This window comes from Procambarus clarkii, chromosome 36 (genome assembly GCF_040958095.1).
Source record: "Procambarus clarkii isolate CNS0578487 chromosome 36, FALCON_Pclarkii_2.0, whole genome shotgun sequence".
In the NCBI taxonomy this organism is placed as follows: Eukaryota; Metazoa; Arthropoda; class Malacostraca; order Decapoda; family Cambaridae; genus Procambarus; species Procambarus clarkii.
The window spans coordinates 16,742,852-16,765,504 of record NC_091185.1 but is presented as its reverse complement, the minus strand read 5'-3'; positions in this window follow the sequence as shown (position 1 = coordinate 16,765,504).

Genomic DNA, 22,653 nt, shown 5'->3' with positions numbered 1-22,653 from the left:
TTATATATTATATATTAATATATAATATATATAGTAGAATGTCTGTCTATGTTATGAGGCCACATGCTGGAGGATGCAGTCATACACAGATTTTTTTAAAATTTATTTATTATATATTATTAAGGCTTATTATTACTAAATTAATGTATTTGTAGAGGGAATGGTCTGGGGTAGGGAACGGGCATAGGTTGGTCAGTGTTGACTTTAGCTAAAGGATTTAAGAATAATTATTAATTATTCTTATCACTCCCCCCCCCCCTTCCAATTTAATTAAAGTTAATTGTAAAATAATGCTTGAGATGGCTGAAGACTTTTTCCTACTTAGAAAAAACCTAATTAACACAAAAGATTTTATTGGTCCTGATTTAAGTTAAAGAGGTGCAAGGTGGTGGTGGGGGGGGGAGGATTACGGGATTTAGAGGTGGAATGAAGAGAGGGAACAGGGGAGTGGTGCAGGTGAAACAGGGAGGAAGAGTGGGGAACAGGGGGTGCTGTACAGGTGATACAGGGATGGGGATGGGGGAACAGGGGAGTGGTGCAGATGAAACAGGGATGAAGAGGAGAAACAGGGGGGTGGTGCAGGTGAAACAGGGATGAAGAGGGAGAAACAGAGGGAGTGGTGCAGGTGAAACAGGATGGGGATGGGGGAACAGGGGGATTGGTGCAGGTGAAACAGGGATGGGGATGGGGAACAGGGGGAGTGGTGCAGGTGAAACAGGGATGGGTTGGGGTAACATGGGAGTGGTGCAGGTGAAACAGGGATGCAGAGGGAGAAACAGGGGGAGTGGTGCAGGTGAAACAGGGATTAAAGGAAATTGATATAAGTAGATAGATGGATGTTTACATTGATTGCTAAATATATACATTGACGGATAGACGGATGTCGATGCATCCGTCTTCTGATGGATGGAAAGAGATATGAGTAGATGGATGGATAGACAGAAGAGTTGATGGACGGATAAATGGAATATAAATGTATATAATGATAAATGGTTGGTTTATGGGAAGATAGATTGATGGATTGACAGATATAAGTAGATATAGATGGATCCATTGATTCATTTGTGCTTTCTCTTGAGGTTCTTCATGAGATGATTCGGGGCTTTAGTGTCCCCGCGGTCCGGTCCTCGACCAGGCCTCCACCCCCAGGAAGCAGCCCGTGACAGCTGACTAACACCCAGGTACCTGTTTTACTGCAGGTAACAGGGGCACAGGTGAAAGAAACTCTGCCTATTTTTTCTCGGCGGCGCCCGAATCGAACCCGGGACCAGGATCAAAAGTCCAGTGTCCAGTGTGCTGTCCGCTCGGCCGACTGGCTCCCCGGTCGGAGGGGAGCCGGTGAACAGGCGAATCAGGTTAAGAATATCTGTCGATTTGCTATTGCATCAACTGAGATTCGATATGGGACCATTAGGATTATAACCAACGAACTCTCTCCGTTTAGACGGTAGGCCTCCAGTTTGTGTGTGTGTGTGTGTGTGTGTGTGTGTGTGTGTGTGTGTGTGTGTGTGTGTGTGTGTGTGTGGTGTGTGTTGGTGTGTTAGAGAGAAATAGATGTAGTAGATATAAAAAAAAGGAAAAATACATATTTGATAGGCGGGGTCCAAGAGCTAATAACTCGATTCTGCAGATACATATAGTAAATACAAGGAGAAAATAAATACACACACACACACACACATTAATTGATAATGGACTGTTTTGTGTGCGTATCCATGTGTACTATTGTCAAGACCGACAGACACGTGAAGCTATGTGTGTGTAAGTGTACCTGTAATTGAACTGACATGTGTACGGTAATTATCTGTATGTGTCCATTTTAAAGGTACACATTAGTGAATGTGTATTTATGTAAATTGATTGACATATGTACGTGTGCGCGCGATTAGTGTTACTTTAATTTTTATGGTTAACTTTATACGTTTGAATGATAGTTTCCCATTATTGTCACATTTTTTGTTACATGTCTACTATTGTCAAGATGGACAGACACGTCCGCTATGAGTGTTTATGTGTACCAGTAATTGAACTGACATGTGTACTGCAACTATCTGCGTGTGTTCATTTTAAAGGAATATATTAGTGAATGTTTATTTATGTAAATTGATTGGAATATGTATGTGGACGCTCGGTTAGTGTTACTGTAATTTATATGGTTAACGTTTTGAATGACATAGTTTCCCCTCATTGTCACATTTTTTGTTACTATTTCGCTGTTCACTCTCACTCTCTCTGAATCCTGTGGACTAATTGTGCTCACGTGTGTTTGTGTAGGGTAGGAGAACCATAGGCTTTTCACACAATAATTTGCAGCTATTTGCTAAGAAACATTTCAAAAGATCATCTATGTTTTTAATAAGTGTTCTTTTTCCTAACATACAAGTCAATCACACGTACCTAACCTCAGTCAGAAACACTTTTCTTACTATCTCGCAACGTCTTTTGCATATATATCCTATCTTAAAATTAACAATTTTAATTCATACTGCCAACCCCCCTCCCATCCAAAGCTTTCAAAGCCACCAAACATCATTCCTTTCCCTTACCTCTCCCAAATTATCTTTTGCACCAATTCACAAACTAGGGGGCTTTATAGCTGAGTGGACGTCGCTCTCGACTCGTAATCGTAGCACATTCGGTCCCACGGATGGAACAAACGGAAATCCGCAGAGTTTCTATCATTCTCATGCCCCTGTTACCTAGCAGTAAATATGTACCTGGGCGTTAGACAGCTGTTACGGGCTGCTTCCTGGGTGTGTGTGGTGAATGTTTTTTTATTAGTAATAATTGATTGATTGACAGTTGAGAGGCGGGCCGAAAGAGTAGCTCAACCCTAGCAAGCACAACTAGGTGAACACAACTAGATAAATACTAACCAACCACGATCTCGACAATCCATTACACACACAAGCCCCCACCCCAACTCCCCAAATCGTTCTACCTAAGTCAATAAAAAAATAAAACAATCATTAATTCACCAAAAATACTAACTATAAATAAAGGAACCAAATTTGAGACATACAGCGACTCCAGCGTGGTCTAGTCGGAAGAGAACGTGTTCTCATCTGGATAGATTGCGATCGAGTCTGTCGGAACGGGTGTGTAACTGCAGGGCACAAATATTTGTGTGTCCCCTCCTGTAGCTGCTTCTGTTTCGACAGGTTCCCTGGATAGCTGGAATTGGCCTGGCCCTTGGAAAGTGGGGAAGGGGTGAAATCCGTTGGCCCACGGAGGGATACCTTGGATCCATGGACCTAGAGCAGGTCTAATCACCTGGGATTCGAACCCACGGTGGGAATAAGGGAGGAGATATGGGAAGGGGGGGGGGGGAAGGATGTTTCCCTGGAACCAAACCTCACATAAACCCGGACACACACACACACACACACACAACCCTCACCCGAACACCTCACAGGGGCACTCACACTCACACACACCCATAGACTGTGATAAGGGAGATCATCTGAGGGGACACAGATGGCCTCCTGGACCCACAGGTATAACCGGACACACACGCACCCGGACACTCACAGGGACACTCACACTCACACACACTCGCCCGGACACTCACAGTGATATACACACTCACACACAGACACACATCCATAGACACAAACTGTGATAAGGGAGACCATATGAGGGGACACAGATGGCCTCCTGGACACACAAGTATATATCAATATTTAATTTATTATTCATTATTTAATTTAATTAAATAAGTAATCAAATTAATGTTTTTTATAAATTATTATTTATTAAATTATTAAATAATTATATTAATAACCAACAAATTAAATTAAATTTAATAATTAAATATTTATTATTTAATTTACAAATATGACAGATTTTTTAAATATATTATATTTATAAATATATATATATATATATATATATATATACATTGATTGCTATATATATATATATATATATATGCGAACAAGCCTTAATGGTCCCCAGGACTATGGGTGGGGACCCATAGCCTCGGAGAAGAAAATAAAAAGTATTCAGAGGAGACCTTGTGGTTTCTCACTGAACACTAATATTATCTTCTCCTAGCACCCCCATTCTTTTGTATGTACACATATATATTTACTTTATTTGAATATATATATATATATATATAGTATATAATATATATATATATATATATTATATAATATATATATATATATATATATATATATATATAAAGAGAATGTCTGTCTATGTTATGAGGCCACATGCTGGAGGATGCAGCCATACACAGATTTATTTTAAAATTTATTTATTAATATATTATTAAGGCTTATTATTACTAAATTAATGTATTTGTAGAGGGGAATGGTCTGGGGTAGGGAACGGGCATAGGTTGGTCCAGTGTTGACTTTAGCTAAAGGATTTAAGAATAATTATTAATTATTCCTATCCACTCCCCCCCCCCTACCAATTTAATTAAAGTTAATTGTAAAATAATGCTTGAGATGGCTGAAGACTTTTTCCTACTTAGAAAAAACCTAAATTAAACACAAAAAGAAGTTTATTGGTCCTGATTTAAGTTAAAGGAAGAGGTGCAAAGGTGGTGGTGGTGGGGGGGGGAGGATACGGGATTTAGAGGTGGAATGAAGAGAGGGAACAGGGGGAGTGGTGCAGGTGAAACAGGGAGGAAGAGTGGGGAACAGGGGTGCTGTACAGGTGATACAGGGATGGGGATGGGGGAACAGGGGGAGTGGTGCAGATGAAACAGGGATGAAGAGGGAGAAACAGGGGGGAGTGGTGCAGGTGAAACAGGGATGAAGAGGGAGAAACAGAGGGAGTAGTGCAGGTGAAACAGGGATGGGGATGGGGGAACAGGGGGAGTGGTGCAGGTGAAACAGGGATGGGGATGGGGAACAGGGGGAGCGGTGCAGGTGAAACAGGGATGGGGTTGGGGGAACATTGGGAGTGGTGCAGGTGAAACAGGGATGCAGAGGGAGAAACAGGGGGGAGTGGTGCAGGTGAAACAGGGATTAAAGGAAAATTGATATAAGTAGATAGATGGATGTTTACATTGATTGCTAAATATATACATTGACGGATAGACGGATGCATAGATGCATCCGTCTTTCTGATGGATGGAAAGAGATATGAGTAGATGGATGGATAGACAGAAGAGTTGATGGACGGATAAATGGAATATAAATGTATATAATGATAAATGGTTGGTTTATGGGAAGATAGATTGATGGATTGACAGATATAAGTAGATAGATAGATGGATCCATTGATGGATTCATTTGTGCTTATCTCTTGAGGTTCTTCTTGAGATGATTTCGGGGCTTTAGTGTCCCCGCGGTCCGGTCCTCGACCAGGCCTCCACCCCCAGGAAGCAGCCCGTGACAGCTGACTAACACCCAGGTACCTGTTTTACTGCAAGGTAACAGGGGCACAGGGTGAAAGAAACTCTGCCTATTGTTTCTCGGCGGCGCCCGGAATCGAACCCGGGACCACAGGATCACAAGTCCAGTGTCCAGTGTGCTGTCCGCTCGGCCGACTGGCTCCCCGGTCGGAGGGGAGCCGGTGAACAGGCGAATCAGGTTAAAGAATATCTGTCGATTTGCTATTGCATCAACTGAGATTCGATATGGGACCATTAGGATTATAACCAACGAACTCTCTCCGTTTAGACGGTAGGCCTCCAGTTTGTGTGTGTGTGTGTGTGTGTGTGTGTGTGTGTGTGTGTGTGTGTGTGTGTGTGTGTGTGTGTTGTGTGTGTGTGTGTGTGTGTGTGTGTGTGTGTGTTAGAGAGAAATAGATGTAGTAGATATAAAAAAAAGGAAAAATACATATATTTGATAGGCGGGGTCCAAGAGCTAATAACTCGATTCTGCAGATACATATAGTAAATACAAGGAGAAAATAAATACACACACACACACACACATTAATTGATAATGGACTGTTTTGTGTGCGTATCCATGTGTACTATTGTCAAGACCGACAGACACGTGAAGCTATGTGTGTGTAAGTGTACCTGTAATTGAACTGACATGTGTACGGTAATTATCTGTATGTGTCCATTTTAAAGGTACACATTAGTGAATGTGTATTTATGTAAATTGATTGACATATGTACGTGTGCGCGCGATTAGTGTTACTTTAATTTATATGGTTAACATTTATACGTTTGAATGACATAGTTTCCCATTATTGTCACATTTTTTGTTACATGTCTACTATTGTCAAGATGGACAGACACGTCCAGCTATGAGTGTTTATGTGTACCAGTAATTGAACTGACATGTGTACTGCAACTATCTGCGTGTGTTCATTTTAAAGGAATATATTAGTGAATGTTTATTTATGTAAATTGATTGGAATATGTATGTGGACGCTCGGTTAGTGTTACTGTAATTTATATGGTTAACGTTTGAATGACATAGTTTCCCCTCATTGTCACATTTTTTGTTACTATTTCGCTGTTCACTCTCACTCTCTCTGAATCCTGTGGACTAATTGTGCTCACGTGTGTTTGTGTAGGGTAGGAGAACCATAGGCTTTTCACACAATAATTTGCAGCTATTTGTTAAGAAACATTTCAAAAGATCATCTATGTTTTTAATAAGTGTTCTTTTTCCTAACATACAAGTCAATCACACAGTACCTAACCTCAGTCAGAAACACTTTTCTTACTATATCTCGCAACGTCTTTTGCATATATATCCTATCTTAAATAATTAACAATTTTAATTCATAACTGCCAACCCCCCTCCCATCCAAAGCTTTCAAAGCCACCAAACATCATTCCTTTCCCTTAACCTCTCCCAAATTATCTTTTGCACCAATTCACAAACTAGGGGGCTTTATAGCTGAGTGGACGTCGCTCTCGACTCGTAATCGTAGCACATTCGGTCCCACGGTGATGGAACAAACGGAAATCAGCAGAGTTTCTATCATTCTGATGCCCCTGCTACCTAGCAGTAAATATGTACCTGGGCGTTAGACAGCTGTTACGGGCTGCTTCCTGGGTGTGTGTGTGTGGAATGTTTTTTATTAGTTAGTAATAATTGATTGATTGACAGTTGAGAGGCGGGCCGAAAGAGTAGAGCTCAACCCTAGCAAGCACAACTAGGTGAACACAACTAGATAAATACTAACCAACCACGATCTCGACAATCCATTACACACACAAGACCCCCCTCACCCCCAACTCCCCAAATCGTTCTACCTAAGTCAATAAAAAATTAAAACAAATCAATTAATTCACCAAAAATACTAACTATAAATAAAGGAACCAAATTTGAGACATACAGCGACTCCAGCGTGGTCTAGTCGGAAGAGAACGTGTTCTCATCTGGATAGATTGCGATCGAGTCTGTCGGAACGGGTGTGTAACTGCAGGGCACAAATATTTGTGTGTCCCCTCCAGTAGCTGCTTCTGTTTCGACAGGTTCCCTGGATAGCTGGAATTGGCCTGGCCCTTGGAAAGTGGGGAAGGGGTGAAATCCGTTGGGCCCACGGAGGGATACCTTGGATCCATGGACCTAGAGCAGGTCTAATCACCTGGGATTCGAACCCACGGTGGGAATAAGGGAGGAGATATGGGAAGGGGGGGGGGGAAGGATGTTTCCCTGGAACCAAACCTCACATAAACCCGGACACACACACACACACACACACACCCTCACCCGAACACTCACAGGGGCACTCACACTCACACACACCCATAGACTGTGATAAGGGAGATCATCTGAGGGGACACAGATGGCCTCCTGGACCCACAGGTATAACCGGACACACACGCACCCGGACACTCACAGGGACACTCACACTCACACACACTCGCCCGGACACTCACAGTGATATACACACTCACACACAGACACATCCATAGACACAAACTGTGATAAGGGAGACCATATGAGGGGACACAGATGGCCTCCTGGACACACAAGTATATATCAATATTTAATTTATTATTCATTATTTAATTTAATTAAATAAGTAATCAAATTAATGTTTTTTTATAAATTATTATTTTATTAAATTATTAAATAATTATATTAATAACCAACAAATTAAATTAAATTTAATAATTAAATATTTATTATTTAATTTACAAATATGACAGATTTTTTAAATATATATATATATATATATATATATATATATATATATATATATATATATATATATATATATATATATATATATATATATATATATATATATATATATACATTGATTGCTATATATATATATATATATATGCGAACAAGCCTTAATGGTCCCCAGGACTATGGGTGGGGACCCATAGCCTCGGAGAAGAAAATAAAAAGTATTCAGAGGAGACCTTGTGGTTTCTCACTGAACACTAATATTATCTTCTCCTAGCACCCCCATTCTTTTGTATGTACACATATATATTTACTTTATTTGAATATATATATATATATATATATATATATATATATATATATATATATATATATATATATATATATATATATATATATATATATATATATATATATATATATATATATATATATAAAGAGAATGTCTGTCTATGTTATGAGGCCACATGCTGGAGGATGCAGCCATACACAGATTTATTTTAAAATTTATTTATTAATATATTATTAAGGCTTATTATTACTAAATTAATGTATTTGTAGAGGGAATGGTCTGGGGTAGGGAACGGGCATAGGTTGGTCAGTGTTGACTTTAGCTAAAGGATTTAAGAATAATTATTAATTATTCCTATCACTCCCCCCCCCCCCTACCAATTTAATTAAAGTTAATTGTAAAATAATGCTTGAGATGGCTGAAGACTTTTTCCTACTTAGAAAAAACCTAAATTAAACACAAAAAGAAGTTTATTGGTCCTGATTTAAGTTAAAGGAAGAGGTGCAAAGGTGGTGGTGGGGGGGGGGGAGGATACGGGATTTAGAGGTGGAATGAAGAGAGGGAACAGGGGGAGTGGTGCAGGTGAAACAGGGAGGAAGAGTGGGGAACAGGGGGTGCTGTACAGGTGATACAGGGATGGGGATGGGGGAACAGGGGGAGTGGTGCAGATGAAACAGGGATGAAGAGGGAGAAACAGGGGGGAGTGGTGCAGGTGAAACAGGGATGAAGAGGGAGAAACAGAGGGAGTAGTGCAGGTGAAACAGGGATGGGGATGGGGGAACAGGGGGAGTGGTGCAGGTGAAACAGGGATGGGGATGGGGAACAGGGGGAGCGGTGCAGGTGAAACAGGGATGGGGTTGGGGGAACATTGGGAGTGGTGCAGGTGAAACAGGGATGCAGAGGGAGAAACAGGGGGGAGTGGTGCAGGTGAAACAGGGATTAAAGGAAAATTGATATAAGTAGATAGATGGATGTTTACATTGATTGCTAAATATATACATTGACGGATAGACGGATGCATAGATGCATCCGTCTTTCTGATGGATGGAAAGAGATATGAGTAGATGGATGGATAGACAGAAGAGTTGATGGACGGATAAATGGAATATAAATGTATATAATGATAAATGGTTGGTTTATGGGAAGATAGATTGATGGATTGACAGATATAAGTAGATAGATAGATGGATCCATTGATGGATTCATTTGTGCTTATCTCTTGAGGTTCTTCTTGAGATGATTTCGGGGCTTTAGTGTCCCCGCGGTCCGGTCCTCGACCAGGCCTCCACCCCCAGGAAGCAGCCCGTGACAGCTGACTAACACCCAGGTACCTGTTTTACTGCAAGGTAACAGGGGCACAGGGTGAAAGAAACTCTGCCTATTGTTTCTCGGCGGCGCCCGGAATCGAACCCGGGACCACAGGATCACAAGTCCAGTGTCCAGTGTGCTGTCCGCTCGGCCGACTGGCTCCCCGGTCGGAGGGGAGCCGGTGAACAGGCGAATCAGGTTAAAGAATATCTGTCGATTTGCTATTGCATCAACTGAGATTCGATATGGGACCATTAGGATTATAACCAACGAACTCTCTCCGTTTAGACGGTAGGCCTCCAGTTTGTGTGTGTGTGTGTGTGTGTGTGTGTGTGTGTGTGTGTGTGTGTGTGTGTGTGTGTGTGTGTGTGTGTGTGTGTGTGTGTGTGTGTGTGTGTGTGTGTGTGTGTGTGTGTGTGTGTGTGTGTGTGTGTGTGTTAGAGAGAAATAGATGTAGTAGATATAAAAAAAAGGAAAAATACATATATTTGATAGGCGGGGTCCAAGAGCTAATAACTCGATTCTGCAGATACATATAGTAAATACAAGGAGAAAATAAATACACACACACACACACACATTAATTGATAATGGACTGTTTTGTGTGCGTATCCATGTGTACTATTGTCAAGACCGACAGACACGTGAAGCTATGTGTGTGTAAGTGTACCTGTAATTGAACTGACATGTGTACGGTAATTATCTGTATGTGTCCATTTTAAAGGTACACATTAGTGAATGTGTATTTATGTAAATTGATTGACATATGTACGTGTGCGCGCGATTAGTGTTACTTTAATTTATATGGTTAACATTTATACGTTTGAATGACATAGTTTCCCATTATTGTCACATTTTTTGTTACATGTCTACTATTGTCAAGATGGACAGACACGTCCAGCTATGAGTGTTTATGTGTACCAGTAATTGAACTGACATGTGTACTGCAACTATCTGCGTGTGTTCATTTTAAAGGAATATATTAGTGAATGTTTATTTATGTAAATTGATTGGAATATGTATGTGGACGCTCGGTTAGTGTTACTGTAATTTATATGGTTAACGTTTGAATGACATAGTTTCCCCTCATTGTCACATTTTTTGTTACTATTTCGCTGTTCACTCTCACTCTCTCTGAATCCTGTGGACTAATTGTGCTCACGTGTGTTTGTGTAGGGTAGGAGAACCATAGGCTTTTCACACAATAATTTGCAGCTATTTGTTAAGAAACATTTCAAAAGATCATCTATGTTTTTAATAAGTGTTCTTTTTCCTAACATACAAGTCAATCACACAGTACCTAACCTCAGTCAGAAACACTTTTCTTACTATATCTCGCAACGTCTTTTGCATATATATCCTATCTTAAATAATTAACAATTTTAATTCATAACTGCCAACCCCCCTCCCATCCAAAGCTTTCAAAGCCACCAAACATCATTCCTTTCCCTTAACCTCTCCCAAATTATCTTTTGCACCAATTCACAAACTAGGGGGCTTTATAGCTGAGTGGACGTCGCTCTCGACTCGTAATCGTAGCACATTCGGTCCCACGGTGATGGAACAAACGGAAATCAGCAGAGTTTCTATCATTCTGATGCCCCTGTTACCTAGCAGTAAATATGTACCTGGGCGTTAGACAGCTGTTACGGGCTGCTTCATGGGTGTGTGTGTGTGGAATGTTTTTTATTAGTTAGTAATAATTGATTGATTGACAGTTGAGAGGCGGGCCGAAAGAGTAGAGCTCAACCCTAGCAAGCACAACTAGGTGAACACAACTAGATAAATACTAACCAACCACGATCTCGACAATCCATTACACACACAAGCCCCCCCCTCACCCCCAACTCCCCAAATCGTTCTACCTAAGTCAATAAAAAATTAAAACAAATCAATTAATTCACCAAAAATACTAACTATAAATAAAGGAACCAAATTTGAGACATACAGCGACTCCAGCGTGGTCTAGTCGGAAGAGAACGTGTTCTCATCTGGATAGATTGCGATCGAGTCTGTCGGAACGGGTGTGTAACTGCAGGGCACAAATATTTGTGTGTCCCCTCCTGTAGCTGCCTCTGTTTCGACAGGTTCCCTGGATAGCTGGAATTGGCCTGGCCCTTGGAAAGTGGGGAAGGGGTGAAATCCGTTGGGCCCACGGATGGATACCTTGGATCCATGGACCTAGAGCAGTTCTAATCACCTGGCATTCGAACCCACGGTGGGAATAAGGGAGGAGATATGGGAAGGGGGGGGGGGAAGGATGTTTCCCTGGAACCAAACCTCACATAAACCCGGACACTCACACACCCTCACCCGAACACTCACAGGGGCACTCACACTCACACACACCCATAGACTGTGATAAGGGAGATCATCTGAGGGGACACAGATGGCCTCCTGGACCCACAGGTATAACCGGACACGCACGCACCCGGACACTCACAGGGACACTCACACTCACACACACTCGCCCGGACACTCACAGTGATATACACACTCACACACAGACACACATCCATAGACACAAACTGTGATAAGGGAGACCATCTGAGGGGACACAGATGGCTTCCTGGACACACAAGTATATATCAATATTTAATTTATTATTCATTATTTAATTTTATTAAATAAGTAATCAAATTAATGTTTTTTATAAATTATTATTTTATTAAATTATTAAATAATTATATTAATAAAACAAATTAAATTAAATTTAATAATTAAATATTTATCATTTAATTTACAAATATGACAGATTTTTTAAATATATATATACATATATATATATATATATATATATATATATATATATATATATATATATATATATACATTGATTGCTATATATATATATATATGCGAACAAGCCTTAATGGTCCCCAGGACTATGGGTGGGGACCCATAGCCTCGGAGAAGAAAATAAAAAGTATTCAGAGGAGACCTTGTGGTTTCTCACTGAACACTAATATTATCTTCTCCTAGCACCCTAATTCTTTTGTATGTACACATATATATTTACTTTATTTGAATATATGTATATATATATATATATATATATATATATATATATATATATATATATATATATATATATAAAGAGAATGTCTGTCTATGTTATAAGGCCACATGCTGGAGGATGCAGCCATACACAGATTTATTTTAAAATTTATTTATTAATATATTATTAAGGCTTATTATTACTAAATTAATGTATTTGTAGAGGGAATGGTCTGGGGTAGGGAACGGGCATATGTTGGTCAGTGTTGACTTTAGCTAAAGGATTTAAGAATAATTATTAATTATTCTTATCACTCCCCCCCCCCCTCCCAATTTAATTAAAGTTAATTGTAAAATAATGCTTGAGATGGCTGAAGACTTTTTCCTACTTAGAAAAAACCTAAATTAAACACATAAAGAAGTTTATTGGTCCTGATTTAAGTTAAAGGAAGAGGTGCAAAGGTGGTGGTGGGGGGGGGGAGGATATGGGATTTAGAGGTGGAATGAAGAGAGGGAACAGGGGGAGTGGTGCAGGTGAAACAGGGAGGAAGAGTGGGGAACAGGGGGTGCTGTACAGGTGATACAGGGATGGGGATGGGGGAACAGGGGGAGTGGTGCAGATGAAACAGGGATGAAGAGGGAGAAACAGGGGGGAGTGGTGCAGGTGAAACAGGGATGAAGAGGGAGAAACAGAGGGAGTGGTGCAGGTGAAACAGGGATGGGGATGGGGGAACAGGGGGAGTGGTGCAGGTGAAACAGGGATGGGGATGGGGAACAGGGGGAGTGGTGCAGGTGAAACAGGGATGGGGATGGGGGAACATGGGGAGTGGTGCAGGTGAAACAGGGATGCAGAGGGAGAAACAGGGGGGAGTGGTGCAGGTGAAACAGGGATTAAAGGAAAATTGATATAAGTAGATAGATGGATGTTTACATTGATTGCTAAATATATACATTGACGGATAGACGGATGCATAGATGCATCCGTCTTTCTGATGGATGGAAAGAGATATGAGTAGATGGATGGATAGACAGAAGAGTTGATGGACGGATAAATGGAATATAAATGTATATAATGATAAATGGTTGGTTTATGGGAAGATAGATTGATGGATTGACAGATATAAGTAGATAGATAGATGGATCCATTGATGGATTCATTTGTGCTTATCTCTTGAGGTTCTTCTTGAGATGATTTCGGGGCTTTAGTGTCCCCGCGGTCCGGTCCTCGACCAGGCCTCCACCCCCAGGAAGCAGCCCGTGACAGCTGACTAACACCCAGGTACCTGTTTTACTGCAAGGTAACAGGGGCACAGGGTGAAAGAAACTCTGCCTATTGTTTCTCGGCGGCGCCCGGAATCGAACCCGGGACCACAGGATCACAAGTCCAGTGTACTGTCCGCTCGGCCGACTGGCTCCCCGGTTGGAGGGGAGCCGGTGAACAGGCGAATCAGGTTAAAGAATATCTGTCGATTTGCTATTGCATCAACTGAGATTCGATATGGGACCATTAGGATTATAACCAACGAACTCTCTCCGTTTAGACGGTAGGCCTCCAGTTTGTGTGTGTGTGTGTGTGTGTGTGTGTGTGTGTGTGTGTGTGTGTGTGTGTGTGTGTGTGTGTGTGTGTGTGTGTGTGTGTGTGTGTTAGAGAGAAATAGATGTAGTAGATATAAAAAAAAGGAAAAATACATATATTTGATAGGCTGGGTCCAAGAGCTAATAACTCGATTCTGCAGATACATATAGTAAATACAAGGAGAAAATAAATACACACACACACACACACATTAATTGATAATGGACTGTTTTGTGTGCGTATCCATGTGTACTATTGTCAAGACCGACAGACACGTGAAGCTATGTGTGTGTAAGTGTACCTGTAATTGAACTGACATGTGTACGGTAATTATCTGTATGTGTCCATTTTAAAGGTACACATTAGTGAATGTGTATTTATGTAAATTGATTGACATATGTACGTGTGCGCGCGATTAGTGTTACTTTAATTTATATGGTTAACATTTATACGTTTGAATGACATAGTTTCCCATTATTGTCACATTTTTTGTTACATGTCTACTATTGTCAAGATGGACAGACACGTCCAGCTATGAGTGTTTATGTGTACCAGTAATTGAACTGACATGTGTACTGCAACTATCTGCGTGTGTTCATTTTAAAGGAATATATTAGTGAATGTTTATTTATGTAAATTGATTGGAATATGTATGTGGACGCTCGGTTAGTGTTACTGTAATTTATATGGTTAACGTTTGAATGACATAGTTTCCCCTCATTGTCACATTTTTTGTTACTATTTCGCTGTTCACTCTCACTCTCTCTGAATCCTGTGGACTAATTGTGCTCACGTGTGTTTGTGTAGGGTAGGAGAACCATAGGCTTTTCACACAATAATTTGCAGCTATTTGTTAAGAAACATTTCAAAAGATCATCTATGTTTTTAATAAGTGTTCTTTTTCCTAACATACAAATCAATCACACAGTACCTAACCTCAGTCAGAAACACTTTTCTTACTATATCTCGCAAGGTCTTTTGCATATATATCCTATCTTAAATAATTAACAATTTTAATTCATAACTGCCAACCCCCCTCCCATCCAAAGCTTTCAAAGCCACCAAACATCATTCCTTTCCCTTAACCTCTCCCAAATTATCTTTTGCACCAATTCACAAACTAGGGGGCTTTATAGCTGAGTGGACGTCGCTCTCGACTCGTAATCGTAGCACATTCGGTCCCACGGTGATGGAACAAACGGAAATCAGCAGAGTTTCTATCATTCTGATGCCCCTGTTACCTAGCAGTAAATATGTACCTGGGCGTTAGACAGCTGTTACGGGCTGCTTCCTGGGTGTGTGTGTGTGGAATGTTTTTTATTAGTTAGTAATAATTGATTGATTGACAGTTGAGAGGCGGGCCGAAAGAGTAGAGCTCAACCCTAGCAAGCACAACTAGGTGAACACAACTAGATAAATACTAACCAACCACGATCTCGACAATCCATTACACACACAAGCCTTCCCCCTCACCCCCAACTCCCCAAATCGTTCTACCTAAGTCAATAAAAAATTAAAACAAATCAATTAATTCACCAAAAATACTAACTATAAATAAAGGAACCAAATTTGAGACATACAGCGACTCCAGCGTGGTCTAGTCGGAAGAGAACGTGTTCTCATCTGGATAGATTGCGATCGAGTCTGTCGGAACGGGTGTGTAACTGCAGGGCACAAATATTTGTGTGTCCCCTCCTGTAGCTGCCTCTGTTTCGACAGGTTCCCTGGATAGCTGGAATTGGCCTGGCCCTTGGAAAGTGGGGAAGGGGTGAAATCCGTTGGGCCCACGGATGGATACCTTGGATCCATGGACCTAGAGCAGGTCTAATCACCTGGGATTCGAACCCACGGTGGGAATAAGGGAGGAGATATGGGAAGGGGGGGGGGGGGAAGGATGTTTCCCTGGAACCAAACCTCAAATAAACCCGGACACTCACACACACACACACACACACACACACACACACACACACACACACACACACACACACACACACACACACACACACACACACCCTCACCTGAACACTCACAGGGGCACTCACACTCACACACACCCATAGACTGTGATAAGGGAGATCATCTGAGGGGACACAGATGGCCTCCTGGACCCACAGGTATAACCGGACACACACGCACCCGGACACTCACACTCACACACACTCGCCCGGACACTCACAGTGATATACACACCCACACACAGACACACATCCATAGACACAAACTGTGATAAGGGAGACCATCTGAGGGGACACAGATGGCCTCCTGGACACACAAGTATATATCAATATTTAATTTATTATTCATTATTTAATTTTATTAAATAAGTAATCAAATTAATGTTTTTTATAAATTATTATTTTATTAAATTATTAAATAATTATATTAATAAAACAAATTAAATTAAATTTAATAATTAAATATTTATTATTTAATTTACAAATATGACAGATTTTTTAAATATATATATATATATATATATATATATATATATATATATATATATTTATATATATATACAATGATTGCTATATATATATATATATATATATATGCGAACAAGCCTTAATGGTCCCCAGGACTATGGGTGGGGACCCATAGCCTCGGAGAAGAAAATAAAAAGTATTCAGAGGAGACCTTGTGGTTTCTCACTGAACACTAATATTATCTTCTCCTAGCACCCCCATTCTTTTGTATGTACACATATATATTTACTTTATTTGATATTACTTTATATATATATATATATATATATATATATATATATATATATATATATATATATATATATATATATATATATATATATATAAAGAGAATGTCTGTCTATGTTATGAGGCCACATGCTGGAGGATGCAGCCATACACAGATTTATTTTAAAATTTATTTATTAATATATTATTAAGGCTTATTATTACTAAATTAATGTATTTGTAGAGGGAATGGTCTGGGGTAGGGAACGGGCATAGGTTGGTCAGTGATGACTTTAGCTAAAGGATTTAAGAATAATTATTAATTATTCTTATCACTCCCCCCCCCCCCTACCAATTATTTTAAAGTTAATTGTAAAATAATGCTTGAGATGGCTGAAGACTTTTTCCTACTTAGAAAAAAACTAAATTAAACACATAAAGAAGTTTATTGGTCCTGATTTAAGTTAAAGGAAGAGGTGCAAAGGTGGTGGTGGGGGGGGGGGAGGATACAGGATTTAGAGGTGGAATGAAGAGAGGGAACAGGGGGAGTGGTGCAGGTGAAACAGGGAGGAAGAGTGGGGAACAGGGGGTGCTGTACAGGTGATACAGGGATGGGGATGGGGGAACAGGGGGAGTGGTGCAGATGAAACAGGGATGAAGAGGGAGAAACAGGGGGGAGTGGTGCAGGTGAAACAGGGATGAAGAGGGAGAAACAGAGGGAGTGGTGCAGGTGAAACAGGGATGGGGATGGGGGAACAGGGGGAGTGGTGCAGGTGAAACAGGGATGGGGATGGGGAACAGGGGGAGTGGTGCAGGTGAAACAGGGATGGGGATGGGGGAACATGGGGAGTGGTGCAGGTGAAACAGGGATGCAGAGGGAGAAACAGGGGGGAGTGGTGCAGGTGAAACAGGGATTAAAGGAAAATTGATATAAGTAGATAGATGGATGTTTACATTGATTGCTAAATATATACATTGACGGATAGACGGATGCATAGATGCATCCGTCTTTCTGATGGATGGAAAGAGATATGAGTAGATGGATGGATAGACAGAAGAGTTGATGGACGGATAAATGGAATAAAAATGTATATAATGATAAATGGTTGGTTTATGGGAAGATAGATTGATGGATTGACAGATATAAGTAGATAGATAGATGGATCCATTGAATGATTCATTTGTGCTTATCTCTTGAGGTTCTTCTTGAGATGATTTCGGGGCTTTAGTGTCCCCGCGGTCCGGTCCTCGACCAGGCCTCCACCCCCAGGAAGCAGCCCCTGACAGCTGACTAACACCCAGGTACCTGTTTTACTGCAAGGTAACAGGGGCACAGGGTGAAAGAAACTCTGCCTATTGTTTCTCGGCGGCGCCCGGAATCGAACCCGGGACCACAGGATCACAAGTCCAGTGTCCAGTGTGCTGTCCGCTCGGCCGACTGGCTCCCCGGTCGGAGGGGAGCCGGTGAACAGGCGAATCAGGTTAAAGAATATCTGTCGATTTGCTATTGCATCAACTGAGATTCGATATGGGACCATTAGGATTATAACCAACGAACTCTCTCCGTTTAGACGGTAGGCCTCCAGTTTGTGTGTGTGTGTGTGTGTGTGTGTGTGTGTGTGTGTGTGTGTGTGTGTGTGTGTGTGTGTGTGTGTGTGTGTGTGTGTGTGTGTGTTAGAGAGAAATAGATGTAGTAGATATAAAAAAAAGGAAAAATACATATATTTGATAGGCGGGGTCCAAGAGCTAATAACTCGATTCTGCAGATACATATAGTAAATACAAGGAGAAAATAAATACACACACACTCACACATTAATTGATAATGGACTGTTTTGTGTGCGTATCCATGTGTACTATTGTCAAGACCGACAGACACGTGAAGCTATGTGTGTGTAAGTGTACCTGTAATTGAACTGACATGTGTACGGTAATTATCTGTATGTGTCCATTTTAAAGGTACACATTAGTGAATGTGTATTTATGTAAATTGATTGACATATGTACGTGTGCGCGCGATTAGTGTTACTTTAATTTATATGGTTAACATTTATACGTTTGAATGACATAGTTTCCCATTATTGTCACATTTTTTGTTACATGTCTACTATTGTCAAGATGGACAGACACGTCCAGCTATGAGTGTTTATGTGTACCAGTAATTGAACTGACATGTGTACTGCAACTATCTGCGTGTGTTCATTTTAAAGGAATATATTAGTGAATGTTTATTTATGTAAATTGATTGGAATATGTATGTGGACGCTCGGTTAGTGTTACTGTAATTTATATGGTTAACGTTTGAATGACATAGTTTCCCCTCATTGTCACATTTTTTGTTACTATTTCGCTGTTCACTCTCACTCTCTCTGAATCCTGTGGACTAATTGTGCTCACGTGTGTTTGTGTAGGGTAGGAGAACCATAGGCTTTTCACACAATAATTTGCAGCTATTTGCTAAGAAACATTTCAAAAGATCATCTATGTTTTTAATAAGTGTTCTTTTTCCTAACATACAAGTCAATCACACAGTACCTAACCTCAGTCAGAAACACTTTTCTTACTATATCTCGCAACGTCTTTTGCATATATATCCTATCTTAAATAATTAACAATTTTAATTCATAACTGCCAACCCCCCTCCCATCCAAAGCTTTCAAAGCCACCAAACATCATTCCTTTCCCTTAACCTCTCCCAAATTATCTTTTGCACCAATTCACAAACTAGGGGGCTTTATAGCTGAGTGGACGTCGCTCTCGACTCGTAATCGTAGCACATTCGGTCCCACGGTGGTGGAACAAACGGAAATCAGCAGAGTTTCTATCATTCTGATGCCCCTGTTACCTAGCAGTAAATATGTACCTGGGCGTTAGACAGCTGTTACGGGCTGCTTCCTGGGTGTGTGTGTGTGGAATGTTTTTTATTAGTTAGTAATAATTGATTGATTGACAGTTGAGAGGCGGGCCGAAAGAGTAGAGCTCAACCCTAGCAAGCACAACTAGTGAACACAACTAGATAAATACTAACCAACCACGATCTCGACAATCCATTACACACACAAGCCTTCCCCCTCACCCCCAACTCCCCAAATCGTTCTACCTAAGTCAATAAAAAATTAAAACAAATCAATTAATTCACCAAAAATACTAACTATAAATAAAGGAACCAAATTTGAGACATACAGCGACTCCAGCGTGGTCTAGTCGGAAGAGAACGTGTTCTCATCTGGATAGATTGCGATCGAGTCTGTCGGAACGGGTGTGTAACTGCAGGGCACAAATATTTGTGTGTCCCCTCCTGTAGCTGCCTCTGTTTCGACAGGTTCCCTGGATAGCTGGAATTGGCCTGGCCCTTGGAAAGTGGGGAAGGGGTGAAATCCGTTGGGCCCACGGATGGATACCTTGGATCCATGGACCTAGAGCAGGTCTAATCACCTGGGATTCGAACCCACGGTGGGAATAAGGGAGGAGATATGGGAAGGGGGGGGGGGAAGGATGTTTCCCTGGAACCAAACCTCAAATAAACCCGGACACTCACACACACACACACACACACACACACACACACACACACACACACACACACACACACACACACACACACACCCTCACCTGAACACTCACAGGGGCACTCACACGTACTCACACACACCCATAGACTGTGATAAGGGAGATCATCTGAGGGGACACAGATGGCCTCCTGCACCCACAGGTATAACCGGACACACACGCACCCGGACACTCACACTCACACACACTCGCCCGGACACTCACAGTGATATACACACCCACACACAGACACACATCCATAGACACAAACTGTGATAAGGGAGACCATCTGAGGGGACACAGATGGCCTCCTGGACACACAAGTATATATCAATATTTAATTTATTATTCATTATTTAATTTTATTAAATAAGTAATCAAATTAATGTTTTTTATAAATTATTATTTTATTAAATTATTAAATAATTATATTAATAAAACAAATTAAATTAAATTTAATAATTAAATATTTATTATTTAATTTACAAATATGACAGATTTTTTAAATATATATATATATATATATATATATATATATATATATATATATATATATTTATATATATATACAATGATTGCTATATATATATATATATATATATATGCGAACAAGCCTTAATGGTCCCCAGGACTATGGGTGGGGACCCATAGCCTCGGAGAAGAAAATAAAAAGTATTCAGAGGAGACCTTGTGGTTTCTCACTGAACACTAATATTATCTTCTCCTAGCACCCCCATTCTTTTGTATGTACACATATATATTTACTTTATTTGAATATATATATATATATATATATATATATATATATATATATATATATATATATATATATATATATATATATATATATATATATATATAAAGAGAATGTCTGTCTATGTTATGAGGCCACATGCTGGAGGATGCAGCCATACACAGATTTATTTTAAAATTTATTTATTAATATATTATTAAGGCTTATTATTACTAAATTAATGTATTTGTAGAGGGAATGGTCTGGGGTAGGGAACGGGCATAGGTTGGTCAGTGATGACTTTAGCTAAAGGATTTAAGAATAATTATTAATTATTCTTATCACTCCCCCCCCCCCTACCAATTATTTTAAAGTTAATTGTAAAATAATGCTTGAGATGGCTGAAGACTTTTTCCTACTTAGAAAAAAACTAAATTAAACACATAAAGAAGTTTATTGGTCCTGATTTAAGTTAAAGGAAGAGGTGCAAAGGTGGTGGTGGGGGGGGGGGAGGATACAGGATTTAGAGGTGGAATGAAGAGAGGGAACAGGGGGAGTGGTGCAGGTGAAACAGGGAGGAAGAGTGGGGAACAGGGGGTGCTGTACAGGTGATACAGGGATGGGGATGGGGGAACAGGGGGAGTGGTGCAGATGAAACAGGGATGAAGAGGGAGAAACAGGGGGGAGTGGTGCAGGTGAAACAGGGATGAAGAGGGAGAAACAGAGGGAGTGGTGCAGGTGAAACAGGGATGGGGATGGGGGAACAGGGGGAGTGGTGCAGGTGAAACAGGGATGGGGATGGGGAACAGGGGGAGTGGTGCAGGTGAAACAGGGATGGGGATGGGGGAACATGGGGAGTGGTGCAGGTGAAACAGGGATGCAGAGGGAGAAACAGGGGGGAGTGGTGCAGGTGAAACAGGGATTAAAGGAAAATTGATATAAGTAGATAGATGGATGTTTACATTGATTGCTAAATATATACATTGACGGATAGACGGATGCATAGATGCATCCGTCTTTCTGATGGATGGAAAGAGATATGAGTAGATGGATGGATAGACAGAAGAGTTGATGGACGGATAAATGGAATATAAATGTATATAATGATAAATGGTTGGTTTATGGGAAGATAGATTGATGGATTGACAGATATAAGTAGATAGATAGATGGATCCATTGATGGATTCATTTGTGCTTATCTCTTGAGGTTCTTCTTGAGATGATTTCGGGGCTTTAGTGTCCCCGCGGTCCGGTCCTCGACCAGGCCTCCACCCCCAGGAAGCAGCCCCTGACAGCTGACTAACACCCAGGTACCTCTTTTACTGCAAGGTAACAGGGGCACAGGGTGAAAGAAACTCTGCCTATTGTTTCTCGGCGGCGCCCGGAATCGAACCCGGGACCACAGGATCACAAGTCCAGTGTCCAGTGTGCTG